Genomic DNA, 20,676 nt, shown 5'->3' with positions numbered 1-20,676 from the left:
AATGAAGCAAGAAGTTTTTTGGTGACAATAAGCTTTGATTTTTTTTTTCTTCTCTCGTTTTGAATGTCCCTTCCTTGTTTTTCACAATGAATCATTTACTTCATTTTAATTGGAACACGTATATGAACAGATGCTGCGCTCGGCGAGTATACCGCAGGAGAGAGCTTTTTTCGCACTTGCCCTCAGCCAATATCTGTTGTTTCTATTGATTTAATGAGAAGTAACATGATGTTTACAGAACTTCTGAAATATTTCTTCATTGCTTTGGAGCAACAGCGGAACAAGGTCTTACGACTAGCCCGGAGCTGGCGCTTATTAATGAGCTGTAATATTATGTCTGTATAGCCTCACGTACGCCGCTATGATCTGCTCCGAAGCAGCGGAAAATGAAGTAGAAGAAAGCGAGAAAATGACTCTTATATGACTGACGCCAAACAAGACAGTGTTTCCCAACCAGGGGGCCTCTAGCTGTTGCAAAACTACAACTCCCAGCATGCCTGGACAGCCAAAGGTTGTGAGTTGTAGTTTTGCAACAGCTGGAGGCACCCTGGTTGAGAATCACTGCCTAAAAAATCCATGTTACTTACACAGTATGGCTACCTATAATGTTCGTCATAGGGTTCAGCGCAGTGTTTTGTAAGCTGCATGTGTCTTTTCAACCAGGGTGCCTCCAGCTGTTGCAAAACCACAACTCCCAGCATGCCCGGACAGCCTTTGGCTGTCCGGGCATGCTGTGAGTTGTAGTTTTGCAACAGCTGGAGGCACCCTAGTTGGAAAGCGCTGCCTTGAGAAATTCATGTTGCTTACACAGTATGGCTACCTATAATGTTTGCGTTTCCGCTGGCGGTTGCCCAACGGGGAGAAAAAAACAGGAGATTTTTGGGGTGCACACTGTAAGTACCAAGAACCTTTGGCTGTCTGGGCATGCTGGGAGTTGTAGTTCTGCAACAGCTGGAGGCACCCTGGTTGGAAAGCGCTGCCTCGAGAAAGTCATGTTGCTTACACAGTATGGCTACCTATAATGTTCGCGTTTCCGCTGGCGGTTGCCAAACGGGGGAGAAAAAAACAGGAGATTTTCGGGGCGCACACCGCAAGTACCAAGAACCACGGATGCCGTGGATTAAGCTTTAGTTATTTTATTTAATTTCACATAAAAAAGAGAGTGGAAACGCATTGTCTAAGTTTTAAGAAAATGACTTGAAAAAGAGAGCGGACTGCTCTCGAAACGCGTTGTCTATGTGAAATTAAATAAATTAACTAAAGCTTATTCCATGGCATCTGTGGTTTTTGGTACCTGCGGTGTGCGCCCCGAAAATCTCCTGTTTTTTTTCTAACCCGTTCGGCAACCGCCAGCGGTAACGCAAGTATCCTTCAGCCACCCCCTGCAGGTAGGTCCGGAGGCAGCCACGCGCTGCATTTTCTATGCTACAATAGATGTTGAGCTCTGAGCCCAAAATCACCAGGTACGTGAGGAATCAGCATTATTGCTTAATACTGGCTCACCCCTGGTAACGGCACAAGGCAGCGCCTTCCATTGTCTGTTTTTTTTGTCTCTGCGTATTTCTACCTATAATGTTCATCATAGGGTTCAGTGCAGTGTTTCCTGGTCTTGGGTCCCCTACGTAGAAATACACAATGGGGGAGATTTATCCATACCTGTGTAGAGGAAGAGTGGTGCAGTTGCCCCTGGACATTGCCGAAGGATATATATATATATATATATATATATATATATATATATATATATATATTAATATTAATTGCACTAACCTGTGCAATCGTTCTTCGGTAATCTTCTCTCCCAGAAGAGAGAAGCAGCGGTGACATCTCTAAGCTCATCTGCCCATGCCCCAAGCTTAAGCTACCGGAGAAGATTACCGAACAACGACTGAACGGAACGGGACATGGTAAGTACCATTATCATCAGTGTTACCTGCACTACCTGTCGGTACCGACAGTTTAGTGCAGGTGACACTGGTGACAGATTTCCTTTAATAGCTTTTAAAAAAGACCTCTAGGGTCTTTTTCATACCATAATCCTGTCCGACTGCAGCATCATCGTTGTCCCAGCTGAAGCACAGGCTGGGAAAAAGTCCAGGAAGTGAGTGCGGGACTAGCACTCCTCTGTGCTCACTCCTGTCCTATCAGACTGCAGCCTGAAAACAGAGAGCAGCCTGTAGTAATTTGATAAAGAGACCCAGCACAGCAGACTCAGGGAGGAAGTTCTACTTCTACATTGACAGCCTTCCCTATATGATTGTGTACACAGATATATTTGACAGTCACTGAAAAGATTTAGATCAATAAATTACAAGTTGATCCTGAAACTTTTCCCACAAAACTATATATGTGACTCTTCTCAGCCTTCTATGCTGCCAGAGGCAATAGGGAAGATTTATCAAAACCTGTGAAGTTGAAGAGTGGTGTAGTTGCCCATGGCAACCAATCAGAGAGCTTCTTTCATTTTCCACAGGTCTCTTTAAAAATGAAAGAAGCAATCTGATTAGTTGCCATGGGCAACTGCACCCATTTTCTCTGGACAGGTTTTGATAAATCTCCCCCATGGTCTCCAGGGGGAGCGGTTGTGCTGCAGTGGGTGGGTGGATTGCAGAGTGGAAGGGGTTTACTGAAGTAATGCTATACACCCACCCCACCTACTGCAGCATAGCCACGCCCCCTGGAGGCCATGTGACTTATGACATATTGCTCCTGACCCCATGGAATGCTGGGAAAGGTCAGAGACAGCAGTAAAATGAAAAGACTTCCGGGTGTGGGTCCTGTGCATAAAAATGGGACAAAGCGGCACAACTTGGCATCATGGAGTCAAAGGCTGAAGGCTCGAGTACCCCTTTAACCCCTTAAGGACTCAGGGTTTTTCCGTTTTTGCACTTTCGTTTTTTTCTCCTTACCTTTTAAAAATCATAACCCTTTCAATTTTCCACCTAAAAATCCATATTATGGCTTATTTTTTGCGTCACCAATTCTACTTTGCAGTGACATTAGTCATTGTACCCAAAAATCTACGACGAAGCGGAAAAAAAAATCATTGTGCGACAAAATCGAAGAAAAAAGCCATTTTGTAACTTTTGGGGGCTTCCGTTTCTATGCAGTGCATATTTCGGTAAAAATGACACCTTATATCATTATTCTGTAGGTCCATACGGTTAAAATGATACCCTACTTATATAGGTTTGATTTTTTCGTACTTCTGGAAAAAATCATAACTACATGCAGGAAAATGTATACGTTTAAAAATGTCCTCTTGTGACCCCTATAACTTTTTTTATTTTCCACGTACAGGGCGGTATGAGGGCTCATTTTTTGCGCCGTGATCTGAAGTTTTTATCGGTATGATTTTTGTTTTGATCGGACTTTTCGATCATTTTTTATTCATTTTTTAATGGTATAAAAAGTGACAAAAATACGCTTTTTTGGACTTTGGAATTTTTTTGCGCGTACGCCATTGACCGTGCGGTTTAATTAACAATATATTTTTATAGTTCGGACATTTACGCACGCGGCGATACCACATATGTTTATTTTTATTTACACTATTTTATTTTTTTTTATGGGAAAAGGGGGTTGATTCAAACTTGTATTAGGGAAGGGGTTAAATGACCTTTATTAACACTTTTTTTTAACTTTTTTTTTTGCAGTGTTATAGGTCCCATAGGGACCTATAACACTGCACACACTGATCTCCTATGCTGATCACTGGCGTGTATTAACACGCCTGTGATCAGTGTTATCGGCGCTTGACTGCTCCTGCCTGGATCTCAGGCACGGAGCAGTCATTCGTCGATCGGACACCGAGGAGGCAGGTAAGAGCCCTCCCGGTGTCCTGCAAGCTGTTCGAGAAGCCGCGATTTCACCGCGGCAGTCCCGAACAGCCCGACTGACTAGCCGGGATACTTTCACTTTCGCTTTAGAAGCGGCGGTCAGCTTTCACCGCCGCTACTAAAGGGTTAATACCGCACATCGCCACGATCGGTGATGTGTGGTATTAGCCGCGGGTCCCGGCCGTTGATGAGCACCGGGACCGATGCGATGTGATGCGACCCCGCTTCATATCGCGGGAGCCGGAGCAGGACGTAAATATACCTCCTGCGTTGTTAAAGTCTCACTGATCTATCACATAGACTCATATTGGACTTAAAGGGGCACTATTCCCCTAGACATCTGTGGATAGGGGACAAGATGTTTGATCGCGGGAGTCCCGCCGCTAGGGACACCCGTGCTCTCCCTGCTGCACCAGCATTCGTTTAGAGCGTCGGGTGCAGCGCCGGAGGCTCATGACTAGCGATGCGGGGCGGAGGCTTGTTACGGTCATGCCCCACTCATGATGTCACAGCCATGCCCCCTCAATGCAAGTCTATTGGCGCGGCCATGACGTCATGAGCGTGGGCGTGACGAGCCTCCGCCCTGCATCGCCAGGCATCCGGCACAAAGCGAAGTTTGCTCCGTGCACCGGATGTCTGGGGTGCCACAGCTGAGATCGCGGAGTTCCCCAGCGGCGGGACCCCCGTGATCAGACATCTTATCCCCTATCCTTTTGATAGGGGATAAGATGTCTAGGAGTGGAGTACCCCTTTAACCCCTTAAGGACCAAGGACGTACCGGTACGTCCTTGGTCCTGCTCTCCCGATATAACGCGGGGTTACACAGTAACCCGGCGTCATATCACGGCGGGCCCGGCGTCATAGTGAAGCCGGGACCCGCCTCTAATAGCGCGCAGCGCCGATCGCGGCGCCGCGCTATTAACCCTTTAGCCGCGCGCTCAGAGCTGAAAGTGAAAGTGAAAGTGAAAGTTGCCGGCTAGCTCAGTCGGGCTGTTCGGGATGGCCGCGGCTAATCGCGGCATCCCGAACAGCTGACAGGACAGCGGGAGGGCCCCTACCTGCCTCCTCGCTGTCCGATCGCCGAATGACTGCTCAGTGTCTGAGATCCAGGCATGAGCAGTCATGCGGCAGAATCGTTGATCACTGGTTTCTTATGAGAAACCAGTGATCAATGATGAAGATCAGTGTGTGCAGTGTTATAGGTCCCTATGGGATAACAATGATCAGTATAAGAGATCAGTGTGTGCAGTGTTATAGGTCCCTATGGGACCTATAACACTGCAAAAAAAAAGTGAAAAAAAAAGTTAATGAATATCATTTAACTCCTCCCCTATTAAAAGTTTGAATCACCCCCCTTTTCCAATAAAAAAAAAAAAACACAGTGTAAATAAAAATAAACATATCTGGTATCACCGCGTGCGGAAATGTCCGAATTATAAAAATATATAATTAATTAAACCGCTCGGTCAATGGCGTGCGTGCAAAAAAATTCCAAAGTCCAAAATAGTGCATTTTTGGTCACTTTTTATATCATTTAAATGATCAATAAGTCCCATCAATGCAAAAATGGTACGGTTCAAAACTTCAGATCACGGCGCAAAAAATGAGCCCTCATACCGCCCCATACACGGAAAAATAAAAAAGTTATAGGGGTCAGAAGATGACATTTTTAAACGTATTAATTTTCCTGCATGTAGTTATGATTTTTTCCAGAAGTCCGACAATATCCAACCTATATAAGTAGGGTATCATTTTAATCGTATGGACCTACAGAATAAAGATAAGGTGTCATTTTTACCGAAAAATGTACTACGTAGAAACGGAAGCCCCCAAAAGTTACAAAACTGCGTTTTTTTCTTCAATTTTGTCGCACAATGATTTGTTTTCCGTTTCACTGTAGATTTTTGGGCAAAATGACTGACGTCATTACAAAGTAGAATTGGTGGCGCAAAAAATAAGCCATCATATGGATTTTTGGGTGCAAAGTTGAAAGAGTTATGATTTTTTAAAGGCAAGGAGCAAAAAACGAAAATGCAAAAACGGAAAAAAAAACCGGTCCTTAAGGGGTTAATGGTAATTTCTTAGGCGCTTGCCCTTTAAGATATTTCGGAAGTAATACTGTACATCTTTGTAGGATGAGCATCTCAAATAGGTTTTGTTCTTTGTAAGGAAAACATCCGTCTGAATTGCTCATTTAGGACGGATTTTATTCAATATTCGACATCACGGAAGCCAACAGAGGGTTTATCTATATGTAAAATGCTAATTCTATAAGAAAACAGAACCCGAGGCGCATTGTCTCCATATGTTTTAATGTATATTTTAGGCTGCAGTAAATACAGGCTCATCCAGTGGCACAAAGTCAATGTGTAACCTTCAATCATCCATGTTCAGCGTGATGTTTTTGTTTAGTCCTCCATACAGTACGCCATATGTTATCTAAATTCAATGCTTAAAGGGAATATGTCACGGCCTATGGCGGTGGTGTCTCCCAACCAGGATGCCTCCAGCTGTTGCGAAACTACAACTCCCAGCATGCCCGGACAGCCTTTGGCTGTCCGGGCATGCTGGGAGTTGTAGTTTTGCAACAGCTGGAGGCACCCTGGTTAGGAAAGACTTGCCTATAAGATTTACTCCATATTAAAGATCTCTCTGCTTGTGATATAGAACCTATATGTCTTGGCTCCTTAAAAAGAGTGTTTTTTTATTTTTATTTTTTTTTCAAAAACAGAGCCACATTTGTCTACAGATTGTGTGTGACATTGCAAACCAGCCTCTTTCACTTTAATAGCGTTGAGCTGTAATACCACACACAACCTGCAGACAGGCGTGGCGCTGTTTTAGAAAGAATGCCGCTATTTTTCTAAACTATATATTGCTGTCTCATCAGCAATGCCCCTTTAAAAAGGTATTCCAGGAAAGAACTTTTTTTTTTTTTTTTTAAATCAACTGGCTCCAGAAAGTTAAACATATTTGTAAATTACTTCTATTTAAAAAAATCTTTCAGTATTTATGAGCTGCTGAAGTTGAGTTGTTCTTTTCTGTCTAAGTGCTCTCTGATGACACGTGTCTCGGGAGCTGTCCAAAGTAGAAGCAAATTCCCATAGCAAACCTATTCTGCTCTGTGCAGTTCCTATGGGAATTTGCTTCTACTTTGGACAGCTCCCGAGACACGTGTCATCAGAGAGGACTTAGACAGAAAAGAACAACTCAACTTCAGCAGCTCATAAATACTGAAAGGATTAAGATTTTTTTTAATAGAAGTCATTTACAAATCTGTTTAACTTTCTTGAGCCAGTTGATATATATAAAAACATTTTTTCCTGGATAACCCCTTTAAGATAGGGACCACCAGATGATCAGGTGTTGCCAAGGGAAGCTGCGGCCAGCCAGACATTTGCCTTTAGGTAGCCAACTGCAGAGGAGGTATAGCATTACATGGTGGCTATTCGTATTACTTGTTCTTAGTGCAATACATAAACAGCTGGAGTTGTCTGTTTGGTTTGTACAGGAGGGATTCCAAACTCCATTTCCCCATGACATTCATATACCCTTATAAAGTATATAGATGCAGTGTCCCACTACAGGGTTCTACAACACTGGAACATTGGTTGCCAGATAAAGGCCTTATTGTTCATGTGTACTACTGATATTCCTGTTAAAGTAATACATAGATATGGAGGTACATTAGGGATTCCAAGCTTCCCTTCCCTATAACATTCATAATCCCTAATAGAGGATGTGGATGCAGTGTCCCACTACAGGGTTCTATAACACAAGAACATTGCTTTTCGGATATATCTTATTATTAATGTGTACTACTGATATTGCTGTTAAGGTAATACAGCTTCTGTTTTGGCTTACACAGGCGGATTTCAAGCTTTCCCTCCCCATGACGTTCATATACCCTATTAGAGTATATGAATGCAGTGTCCCACTGGAACATTTGTTGTTGGATATATGCCTTATTGTTCATGCGTACTTCTAATATTGATCTTAATGTACATAGACACCTGGAGTTGCTCAAACTGGAGGGATTCCAAGCTTCCCTTCCCCATGACATTCATACACCATAATAGAATATATGGTTGCAGTGTCCCACTGCAAGGTTCTATAATGCTGAATCATTGGTTGTCGGATATATGTACTGTGTACCACTGATATTGTATTGATTTACCACCTCTGCACAGACCTCCAACTTTGCTGCATACCAGCAAAGTCTTCCATTGGGAAAATAGCCTACAGCTCCTTCTATCATGGAAGATGGGCACCAACTGGGGTCCACCTGACCCTTGCTAATATAGGACCAGTCCCACACCATCTTGTTGCAAACCCACTGGACTGGAGACTTATTACCCATGCCCCCTCCATTCATGTCTATGGGAGAGACGGAGATACAGCATTTGTATATTTCCAGATCTCCCATAGAGATACATGGAGGGGGCATGTTGACCACAGCTTTGAGCAGTAGTCAACAGTAATCCAGGACAGAACGGAGATCACTTCATGCATGCGGATTACTGGGGTGCGGAGCAAGAGATCGCCGGTGGGGGGGGGGGGCGAGGGTTCCCAGTTTACCCTACCCTGTGGTGAAGGAATAGGATGTCCTGTACCGGAGTTCCCCATTAAAGTTAAATCTCTGTTGGGAGCCTCTTACCTCTACACCCCCCCCCCCTGCCCACACCAACGTAACAGAGTTATCCCAAGGGTCAAATTATCCTTTATCCGCAAGAGCATGCATGTCATTACTCACAGCTGACCTCTGTTCTCCTGATATTTTTGGGTTTTTTACTGGTCTGACCCAGAGCAGTAAGCTAGTTATCACCTATTCTACGAATGGGGTACAACTTCTTTGCTTCGTATGACCCCTTTAAAGGGGTACACCGGTGGAAAACTTTATTTTTTTTTAAATCAGCTGGTGCCAGTAAATTAAACAGATTTGTAAATTACTTCTATTAAAAAAATCTTAATCCTTCCAGTACTTATTAGCTGCTGAATACTACAGAGGGAATTCTTTCCTTTTTGGAAACCCAGAGCTCTCTGCTGACATCACGAGCACAGTGCTCTCTGCTGACATCTCTGTCCATTTTAAGAACTATCCAGAGTAGGAGAAAATCCCTATAGCAAACATATGCTGTTCTGGACAGTTCCTAAAATGGACAGAGGGGTCAGCAGAGAGCACTGTGCTCGTGATGTCAGCAGAGAGCTCTGTGTTCCAAAGAGAAAAGAATTTCCTCTGTAGTATTCAGCAGCTAATAAGTACTGGAAGAATTAAGATTTTTCTTAATAGAAGTAATTTACAAATCTGTTTAACTTTCTGGCACCAGTTGATTAAAAAATAAAATAAATAAATAAATAAAAAAAAAGTTTTCCACCAAAGTTCCCCTTTAAGGGGTGAAATTTGATGTGGATTTTGGTTCTTCTCAGTAATATCACGAATCTAAAAATAAACCTCTTCAGTAGTTTCATTTGAGAAGAAAATCAGCTTTTTGCAAGGTGGATGGCAGCCTGACCCGTCTTACACTTCATATCTCCGCTAGACGTGGCGACTTTCTGTGTTGGAGAAGGTTCTAAGATGCTGCTAATTACTTGGGACTTATTATGACTTATTGTGACTCCCGGAGAGCGAGACAAGGTGACACCGAGAACTTTTGCTCCCATTCTATCCTCTAATAGCTCCGCCTGGGATTGGAAATGTATCGAGCGGCCCATGTGCTACATTTCTGTCCACTTCAGACATTAAAAAGGATGTTGTCCTGCTCCTTCAGGTGCTAAAATCTGAGACAAGAACAGTTTTTGGAATACAGTATTTTTCTTAATTTTGTTACTATAAGGGAACTATAATATAAAATGTATACAGTGGTCCCCCAACATACAATGGTAATCCGTTCCAAATGGACCATCGTATGTTGAGGGATCCGTGCAATGTAAAGTATAGGACAGTGGTCTACAACCTGCGGACCTCCAGATGTTGCAAAACTACAACACCCAGCATGCCCGGACAGCCAACGGCTGTCCGGGCATGCTGGGAGTTGTAGTTTTGCAACATCTTGAGGTCCGCAGGTTGAAGACCACTGGTATAGGAAGTTGTACTCACCTGCCCCCACCGCTCCGGACCGTCACCGCTCGTCACCGCTGCCCTGGATGTCGCCTTCCATCACTGTCGCCGCGCCCCCGACGCTCCGGCAAGGCCTCTGCTTCCCCGGCATCGGCGCTCTCCGTCGCCGCCATCACGTCGCTACGCACGCCACTCCTATTGGATGACGGGCCGGCGTGCGCAGCGATGTGATGACGACGATGGAGAGCGCCGACGATGCAGAGGATCCAGAAGAGGACGCGCCGGAGCCCCGAGGACAGGTAAGTGATCGTCAGCGGATCACATGGGGCACCATAAACGGCTATCTGGTGGCAGCTGAAGCCGGATAGCCGTTTATGCGATTGCCCCGACATACAAAAGCATCGTATGTTGATGCTGCCTTCAACATGCGATGGCCTCTGAGAGGCCATCGTATGTTGAAATGATCATATGTCGGGGCCATCGTAAGACGGGGGGTCACTGTACTGTATGGGGCGACCTATATCAGTAGTGCAAATAGTGCAAAACTGCAACTCCCAGCATGCTCTGGCACACCTGGAGAATCACAGGTCAGGGACCACCAGCCTATAACATAATCCTGGAATATTTAAAGGAGTACTCCATTGCTAGACATCCATAGGATCCCCTATCCTATGGATGTCTAGCAATGGAGTAGTCCTTTAAATATTCCTATCCCCTATAGAATGTATGATCAAGGGGGTCCGGTTGCTGGGGACCCCCGCAATCTCCGTGCAGACAGACGGTGTTCTTAATATTATTTTGAGAATGCCGGGTTCAGGAGGCCGTGGTACTGACATCACACCATGCCCCCTCCATTCATGTCTATCCCTTAGACATGAATGGATAGGGCGAGGCGTGACCTCATGACCACTACCTCCCGAACTCGGAGTTCTCAAAATAATGAGGTAGATTTATCAAAACCTGTGCAGAGGAAGAGCGGTGCAGTTGCCCATAGCAACCAATCAGACAGCTTCTTTCACTTTTTACAGGCCTTCTTAAAAATGAAGTGATCTGATTGGTTGCTAAGGGCAACTGCACCGCTCTTCCTCTGCACAGGTTTTGATCAATCTCCCCCAATGTTCAGAACGCCAGGTGTCTGCACGAAGATGGATCGGAGTCCCCATTTTCGATCTGTCCCCAGGGCAACTATGCTACCACCATGCTCTAAACTGCAGCTTTACTTGTTCAGAATGACAGCTGTGTGTTAGAACAAGCCTAGCATAGACTATCCGCCAAAAAGATCAATTTTGCTTTAAAGGGGTTCTCTGGAGGAAAAAAAAATGTTTTAAAATGAGCTTGTTCCAGAATATTATACAGATTTGTAAATCACGTCTGTTTAACTCTTGGAGGACACAGCGACTTTTCATTTTTTCGTTTTAGTTATAGCTATAAGTCTTTCAAGTTTCCACCCGCAGGCTCATATGAAGGCTTGTTTTATGCGGCACCAATTGTTAGCGGCAATACCACATATGTTTATTTTAGTTTACATTATTTTATTTGACTAATGGGAAAAGGTGGGTAATTTAAATGTTTATTAGGGAAGGGGCTTATTCACATTTATTAACACTTTTTTTTTTAATATCACTATTTATTAGTCTCTATAGGGAATTATTACCTGCAATCTTTTGATTGCATACACTGATCAATGCTGTTCCATAGCATATACAGTAGATCAGTGTTTTCGGCGCTCTACCTGTTTAGCCTGCATAAGCATGTATGAATCACGTTCAGCTTGTGAGCACACCTTATACACCCTTACTGTAACTAGATATGTCGCGAATTGTTTGCTGGCGAATTTAGCATGTTCGCGTTTGCATCGCCGGGCGAACATATGTGAAGTTCGATTCGCCCCCTATACTTTAACATTGCAGTAAACTTTGACCCTGTGAGTCAGAGTCAGCAGACACATTACAGCCAATCAGCAGCAGTCCCTCCCTTCCAGACTCTCCTACCTATTGCACGGACGCCATTTTACCCTCATTCAGCATGCTGCAGGCTCAGGAAGTGGAGGGTTAGAGAAGCTGCTCCTGCTGTATAGGGAAAGCGATAGCTAGGTTGCTGCTAGGTGGTGTATTCAGGGTCCAGTTTACTTCCAAAGCACTAATGTAACATCTGCTTTAAGGACAGCACCCAAAAAAGCCCTTTTTAAGGCTTAAAGATATCAGTCCGTGTGTCTTGCAATAGCTGGAGGCACCCTGATTGGGAACGAACTGCTGGTTAAAAGGGGTACTCCAGAATCAAACTTAAGTTCCTTCAAGCAACTAACTACTACAGTATCCAAAGGGCTGAAAGATATCAGTCCGTGTGTCTTGCAACAGCTGGAGGCACCCTGGTTGGGAGGGAACTTCTGGTTAAAAGGGGTACTCCAGAATCAAACTTAAGTTCCTTCAAGCAACTAACTACTACAGTATTCAAAGGGCTGAAATATATCAGTCCGTGTGTTTTGCAACAGCTGGAGGCACCCTGGTTGGGGACCACTGCATAAAAGGGGAACTCCGCTAGCAAGCTTTTTTTCTTTAAAGCAACTAACTACTACAGTATTCAAAGGGCTGAAATATATCGTCACTGTCAGTTCAAGTCACAGTTGCCATTTTTTTGCATGCAGGGCAAATTGTGTCACCCTAGTGCAAATCACATTTGGTGTGACACTTGTGCAAATTTAACCAAAAAAATGACAGGCAGAGGAAGGCCACCCCGCAGGGACCATCGTGGTGCTGGGATTCCCTTTGGCTCTAGGATGGCCGGTGTTCAGAGGCCACATACCCTGAACCCCCAAAGTTCTGAGGACTTAGTTGACTGGCTATCACAAGACACCCAATCTACTACAAGACCAATCTACTACAGCTTCCGCTCGGAACCTTGACGCACCGTCCTTCTCCTCCTCTAGCTTAGCTTCGGGCACCTCTCATGCTACCACTTGCTCGCCTGCCGCCACCACCAACACTAGCACCACAGCAGCTTTACTTGATCCGTCAGAGGAGTTATTTACACATCAGTTTGAAGACATGAGTGATGCACAACCATTATTGGCAGAGGATGTAGTTAACAGGGATATGTCTCAGTCAGGCAGCATTACACACATGGACGTACGGTGTGATGGTAATGTTGTACCCGCTGCTGCTTCCTTTCTTGAGGTGTCAGATAACGGTGAAGGTGTTGATGATGACGATGTGTCCGTGGATGCCACGTGGGTGCCCGCTAGAAGAGAAGAAGAGGGGGAAAGTTCAGATGGGGAGACAGAGAGGAGGAGGAGACGAGTTGGAAGCAGGGGGAGGTCTCGCAAGGAGCTAGTGGCACAGTCAGACAGCATGCATCAGCACCCGGGGTCAGCCAGACGAGACGCCAATCAACGCATGCTGTTGCCACCACCAGAATGCCGTCATCGCAGAGCTCAGCATTGTGGCATTTTTTTTTTGGTGCGTCTGCCTCTGACAACAGCGAGGCCATTTGTAACCTGTGCCAGAACAAACGTGTCGTGGGAAGTCCAACACCCACCTAGGCACAACTGCTTTGCGAAGGCATATGATGTCACATCACAAACGCCTATGGGATCAACACGTCAGTACAAGCAGCAAACAAAGTCAAAGCCGCCATCCTCCTCCTGATCCAGCATCTTCAGCCAGGTCAACCACTGCTGCCCTCCTTGCCCCCTCTCAACCATTCGTCTCTCGCTTTGAGCAGTTCCTGCTCATCTGCCCACAGTCAGGTGTCTGTTAAGGAGATGTTTGAGCGGAAGAAGACAATGTCTCAAAGTCACCCCCTAGCCCGGCGTCTGACAGCTGGCTTGTCGGAACTGCTAGCCCGCCAGCTTTTACCATACAAGCTGGTGGAGTCTGAGGCCTTTAAAAAAAATTTTGCCATTGGTACACCGCAGTGGAAGGTACCCGGCCGAAATTTTTTTGCACAAAAGGCAATCCCCAACCTTTACTCCATTGTGCAAAAGGAAATTATGGCATGTCTGGCACACAGTGTAGGGGCAAGGGTCCATCTGACCACTGATACCTGGTCTGCAAAGCATGGTCAGGGCAGGTATATCACCTACACTGCGCATTGGGTAAACCTGGTGACGGCTGCCAAGCATGGAATGCGTGGCTCTGCAGAGGAGTTGGTGACACCGCCACGACTTGCAGGCAGGCCGGCTGCCACCTCCTCTACTCCTCCTACTCCATTCTCTTCCATAACATCCTCGGCCGATTCCTCTTCCACTGATGCGTCTTGCTCCACATCACCGGCACCCCCCCCCCCCAGCTCTCCAGGTGCTATTCCACATCCCGGATACGGCAGTGTCACGCCATCTTGGGGTTGACTTGCCTCAAAGCGGAGAGTCACACCGCACCAGCGCTCCTGTCGGCCCTGAACGCACAGGTGGACCAGTGGCTGACTCCTACACCAACTGGAGATCAGCAAGGTGGTTTACATAGTTACATAGTTAGTACGGTCGAAAAAAGACATATGTCCATCAAGTTCAACCAGGGAATTAAGGGGTAGGGGTGTGGCGCGATATTGGGGAAGGGATGAGATTTTATATTTCTTCATAAGCATTAATCTTATTTTGTTCCAGGAATGTATCTAATCCTGTTTTAAAGCTGTTAATTGTTCCTGCTGTGACCAGTTCCTGAGGTAAACCGTTCCATAAATTCACAGTCCTCACGGTAAAGAAGGCGTGTCGCCCCTTGAGACTAAACTTTTTCTTCTCCAGACGGAGGGAGTGCCCCCTCGTCCTTTGGGGGGGTTTAACCTGGAACAGTTTTTCTCCATATTTTTTGTATGGGCCATTAATATACTTATATACGTTTATCATATCCCCCCTTAAACGTCTCTTCTCAAGGCTAAACAATTGTAACTCCTTTAATCGCTCCTCATAGCTAAGATGTTCCATGCCCCATATTAGTTTAGTCGCGCGTCTCTGCACCCTTTCCAACTCCGCAGTGTCCCTTTTATGGACAGGTGACCAAAACTGAACAGCATATTCCAGGTGAGGCCGTACCAATGCTTTATAAAGGGGGAGTATTATGTCCCTGTCCCTTGAGTCCATGCCTCTTTTGATACATGACAATATCCTGCCGGCTTTGGAAGCAGCAGCCTGACATTGCATGCTATTCTGTAGTCTGTGATCTACAAGTACACCCAGATCCTTCTCTACCAGTGACTCTGCCAGTTTAATCCCCCCTAAGACATACGATGCATGCAGGTTATTGGTACCCAGATGCATAACTTTACATTTATCCACATTGAACCTCATTTGCCAAGTGAATGCCCAGACACTTAGTCTATCCAAGTCATCTTGTAACTTATGCACATCCTCTATAGACTGTACCGTGCTACAAAGCTTGGTGTCATCTGCAAAGATAGAAACAGAGCTGTTAATACCATCCTCTATATCATTGATAAATAAATTAAACAACAGCGGGCCCAGTACTGAACCTTGGGGTACACCACTAATAACCGGGGACCAATCAGAGTACGAATCATTGACCACCACTCTCTGGGTACGATCCATGAGCCAGTGTTCAATCCAGTTACAAACTAAAATTTCCAAACCCAAAGACCTTAACTTACCTGTCAGACGTCTATGAGGGACAGTATCAAACGCTTTAGCAAAATCCAGAAACACTATATCCACAGCCATTCCTCTATATACAGAGCCCCCCTCTATATACACAGCCCCCCTCTATATACACAGCCCCCGTCTATATACACAGCCCCCCTCTATATCCACAGCCATTCCTCTGTCAAGGCTTCTACTCACCTCTTCATAAAAGCAAATTAGATTGGTTTGACAACTTCTATCCTTAGTAAACCCATGCTGGCTATCACTTATAATACAAGTATCCCCTATGTATTCCTGTATGTAATCCCTTATAAGTCCTTCAAACAATTTACCCACAATGCACGTTAAACTTACCGGTCTATAGTTTCCTGGGGAAGACCTAGAGCCCTTTTTGAAGATTGGCACCACATTCGCCTTGCGCCAGTCCCTTGGCACAATACCAGACACCAGAGAATCTCTAAATATCATGAACAGGGGTACAGATATTACTGAACTTACCTCTCTAAGAACTCTTGGGTGTAGTCCATCCGGTCCTGGGGATTTGCTTACATTTATATCACTTAACTTACCTTGTACCATCTCTACATTAAGCCAGTTCAGTACATTACATGATGTGTTACCAGCACTGACCTGGCCAATGTCAGCTCCTTTTTCCATAGTGTATACAGAACTAAAGAACCCATTCAGTAGCTCCGCCTTCTCTTGATCGCCTGTGACAACCTCCCCATTATCATTATTAAGAGGTCCTACATGCTCTGTCCTTGGTTTTTTTGCATTTATATATCTAAAAAAATATTTAGGATTAGTTTTGTTTTCTTTGGCCACCTGTCTCTCATTTTGAATTTTTGCAGTTTTTATTACATTTTTACAGATTTTATTAAGCTCCTTGTACTGTTTAAATGTTATCGCTGACCCATCAGATTTGTATTTTTTGAAGGCTATTTTTTTGTTGTTTATTGCTCTTTTAACATCATGTGTCAGCCATGTAGGATTTAGTTTTAATCGTTTATATTTGTTCCCCTTTGGTATATATTTAGCTGTATAGTTATTTAGAGTTGATTTAAAGATGTCCCATTTACCTTCTGTATCAGTATTTGCCAACACCTCCCCCCAGTCTATGTCCTGTAGTGCAGCCCTCAGCCCAGGGAAATTTGCCTTTTTAAAGTTATATGTTTTTGCCTTCCCCGCCTGTCTTTGTTTTCTACATTTTAAGTCAAAAGTAACTATATTGTGGTCGCTATTACCAAGGTTTTCCCGCACAGTTACATTACCAACCAGCTCTGCGTTGTTGGAAATGATCAGATCCAACAAGGCATCACTTCTTGTTGGGTCCTCCACAAACTGGCCCATAAAATTATCCTGCAATAAATTTAGGAATTGTCGCCCATTTGTAGTTTTAGCCAACCCCGGACCCCAAACTATATCTGGATAGTTAAAATCTCCCATTATTACCACTGTACCGGCCCAGGCGGCCCTCTCTATTTGTTTATGAAGCCGAACTTCTATCTCTTCAGTGATATTAGGGGGTCTGTAGATTACACCAAATACTATTTTTTCAGTATTTCCCTCCTTTTGTAATTCTACCCACAGTGATTCCACCTCCTCAGAATCATCACACACTATGGCATCGTTCACACTGACTTTCATACCACTTCTTACATACAGACAGACGCCACCACCTTTTCTGTTCATTCTATCCTTGCGAAACAATGTAAACCCCTGCAGATTGACAGCCCAGTCATGCGAGGAGTCCAGCCATGTCTCAGTGACCCCAACTATATCAATGTGTTCCTCCAGTATCAAGGCCTCAAGCTCCCCCATTTTATTTGCTAGGCTTCTGGCATTTGTGAACATACACTTTACATTTCCATCCTTTATGTTATTGGGGTTAATGGGATTCAAGGGTGTAAGTTTTATTTTCCTATGAAGCCTAATCCTATTAACTATTCTAACCCCTCCCTCCGCTCCACCCCCAGGTACATTTATAATTCCCACCTCTCTATCTACACTATCTTCCCCCTCTTTGCTGTAGGTTCCCTCCCCCCAAGTCCCTAGTTTAAACACTCCTCCACCCTTCTAGCCATCTTCTCCCCAAGCAACGGAACAAATTTGTTGGCGGCATTGAGGTTGGGCAAGTTGACACATGTGCCGTGCATGGCACATGTGTGTATTCTGATTGTACAAAGCTTTGTGCTCAAGTACCCAGGCTTACAGGATGTCCTGAAGCAGTCCAGGAAGGTGTGTGGCCATTTCAGGCGTTCCTACACGGCCATGGCGCACTTGTCAGATATCCAGCGGCAAAACAATATGCCAGTGAGGTGCTTGATTTGCGACAGCCCGACACGTTGGAATTCAACACTCCTAATGTTCGACCGCCTGCTCCAACAAGAAAAAGCCGTCAACGAATATTTGTATGACCGGGGAGCTAGGACATCATCTGCGGAGCTGGGACTTTTTTTGCCTCCTTTTGAGGAGGTGACAAACCTGGTCAGTCACACCGAAGGCACCATCAGCGACATCATACCGTTTGTTTTCTTCCTGGAGCGTGCCCTGCGAAGAGTGCTGGATGGGACAGTAGATGAGCATGAAGAGGAAGAGTTGTGGACACCATCACCACCAGAAACAGCCTTATCATTGCTTGCTGGACCTGCGGCAATGCTGGAAGAGGATTGTGAGGAAGAGGAGTCAGAGGAGGAATGTGGCTTTGAAGAGGAGGAGGAAGACCAACCACAGCAGGCATCCCAGGGTGCTCCTTGTCACCTATCTGGTTCCTGAGGTGTTGTACGTGGCTGGGGGGAAGAAGATGATACCTTCCCTGACATCACTGAGGACGAGGAACGGGACATGAGTAGCTCGGCATCCGTCCTTGTGCAAATGGGGTCTTTCATGCTGTCGTGCCTGTTGAGGGACCCTCGTATAAAAAGGATGAAGGAGAACGACCTGTACTGGGTGTCCACGCTACTAGACCCCCAGTATAAACATAAAGTGCCTGACATGTTACCGCATTACAGCAAGGCGGAAAGGATTCAGCAGGTCCAAAATAAATTAAGAAGTATGCTGTACACAGCGTATAAGGGTCATGTCACAGCACAACAGGGATCTAACAGGGGCAGAGGTGAAAGTAATCCTCCTTCTCCTCCCACGAACACACCGGCAAGGACAGGATGCTTTACAGACATGCTGTTGATGGAGGACATGCAGAGCTTTTTAAGTCCTACGCATCGCCACAGCCCTTCGGGGTCCACCCTCAGAGAACGACTTGACCGACAGGTAGCAGACTACCTGGCCTTAACCGCAGATATCGACACTCTGAGGAGCGATGAACCCCTTGACTACTGGGTGTGCCGGCTTGACCTGTGGCTTGAGCTATCCCAATTTGCGCTCGAACTTCTGGCCTGTCCCGATTCAAGTGTCCTGTCAGAAAGGACCTTCAGTGCAGCAGGAGGTATTGTCACTGAGAAGAGGAGTCGTCTTGGTCAAAAAAGTCTGGATTACCTCACCTTTCCTAAGATGAATGAGGGATGGATCCAGAAGGAACTGACACTGGGCGATACATTTGACTGAACAAGGCCTGATCAGATGAGCTGCCTTGGCCTAAAAATGGTCCACACGCTGCTGTATTTGAACTCTGAATGCCGGATGACTTGCGTGACTTATTCGCCACCAACTAGGGTTCAAGCCGCAATGTTTTAGGGCACTTTCTGCCTGGCAAAACAAACAGAAATTTTTCTGGCCGCTGCTACAGCAGCGGCTGCGACAATACCAAATTTTTCATCCATGTGTACACGCCTAATTTTTCTGGCCTTTGCTGCTCCCCTTGTTATGGTGCTGCATTTTATCTGGCGGCTGCGACAATACCACATTTTCCAGCCAGCTGTACATGCCTAATTTTTCTGGCCTCTGCTGCTGCACTTTTTCTGGTGCTGCAATTTTTCTGGCTGCTGCTACCGAAGCGGCTGCAACAATACCAAATTTTTCAGGCATGTGTACATGCCTAATTTTTCTGGTACTCACTGCTGACATCTCTGTCCATTTTAGCAACCGTGGATATTAGATGTATGCAAAGGGTAGCATGGTGGCTCAGAGGTTAGCACTGCTGCCTTGCAGCGCTGGGGTCTTGTGTTCGAATCCCACTATGTGCTGCCTCAAGGGGGCTCTAACTATGTGCTGCCTAATAACTTTTAAATCACTATTGTGGCCAGAAAGGGTCCCTGTGGGTTTTAAAATTTGCCTGCCCATTGAAGTCAATGGTGGTTGGCGGTTCGCGACATCACTAACTTTAACCAGGACGTACATGTACGCCCTGTGTCATCGTACGTTTTAAAAATTTTAATCCTTCCAGTACTTATCAGCTGCTGTATGCTCCAGAGGAAGTTGTGTAGTTCTTTCCAGTCTGACAACAGTGCTCTCTGCTGCCACCTCTGTCTGTATCAGAAACTGTTGCTGTAGGAGCAAATCCCCATAGCAAACCTCTCCTGCTCTGGACAGTTCCTGACACAGACGGAGGTGGCAGCAGAGAGCACTGTAGTCAGACTGGAAAGAACTACAAAACTTCCTCTGGAGCATACAGCAGCTGATATGTACTGGAAGGATTACAATTTTTAAATAGAAGTAATTAACAAATCTGTATAACTTTCTGGTACCAGTTGATTTAAAATTTTTTCCCCATCTGGACTACCTTTAAAGGATAACTCTCATGCTCCAAAACTTATCCCCTGTCCCCAGGGCCATTTGAAGGAATTTGGGGGCCCCAAGCAAAATAGACATGGAAGCCCCCCCCACCCCCACCTTACGCACGCAAAGCCTACAGGAACCACAGCATAGCCATACAGTTTAAGTTCACGCACACTTTATATAAATAATAAAGGATGTTTACAGAGCAATCTTCATGCACATTAAATGCAACAGCAGTATTTGCACTGTGCTGTTGCATTTAATGTGCATGGAATTTGAACATTTTGAACAAATGAACATTTGCAAAAAAACACCACTGTACCATACAAATTGTATGGTACAGTGGTGTTTTTTGCAAATGTTTAATGTATATTGGATACAATCCAATATACAGTGGTCCCTCAAGTTACAATATTAATTGGTTCCAGGATGACCATTGTTTGTTGAAACCATTGTATGTTGGGACCAGAACTCCATGGAAACCTGATAATTGGTTTTGAAGCCCCAAAATGTCA

Source organism: Hyla sarda, chromosome 3, assembly GCF_029499605.1.
Source record: "Hyla sarda isolate aHylSar1 chromosome 3, aHylSar1.hap1, whole genome shotgun sequence".
Classification (NCBI taxonomy): domain Eukaryota; kingdom Metazoa; phylum Chordata; class Amphibia; order Anura; family Hylidae; genus Hyla; species Hyla sarda.
The sequence above is the reverse complement of the archived record's forward strand: the minus strand, read 5'-3'. Positions refer to the sequence as shown.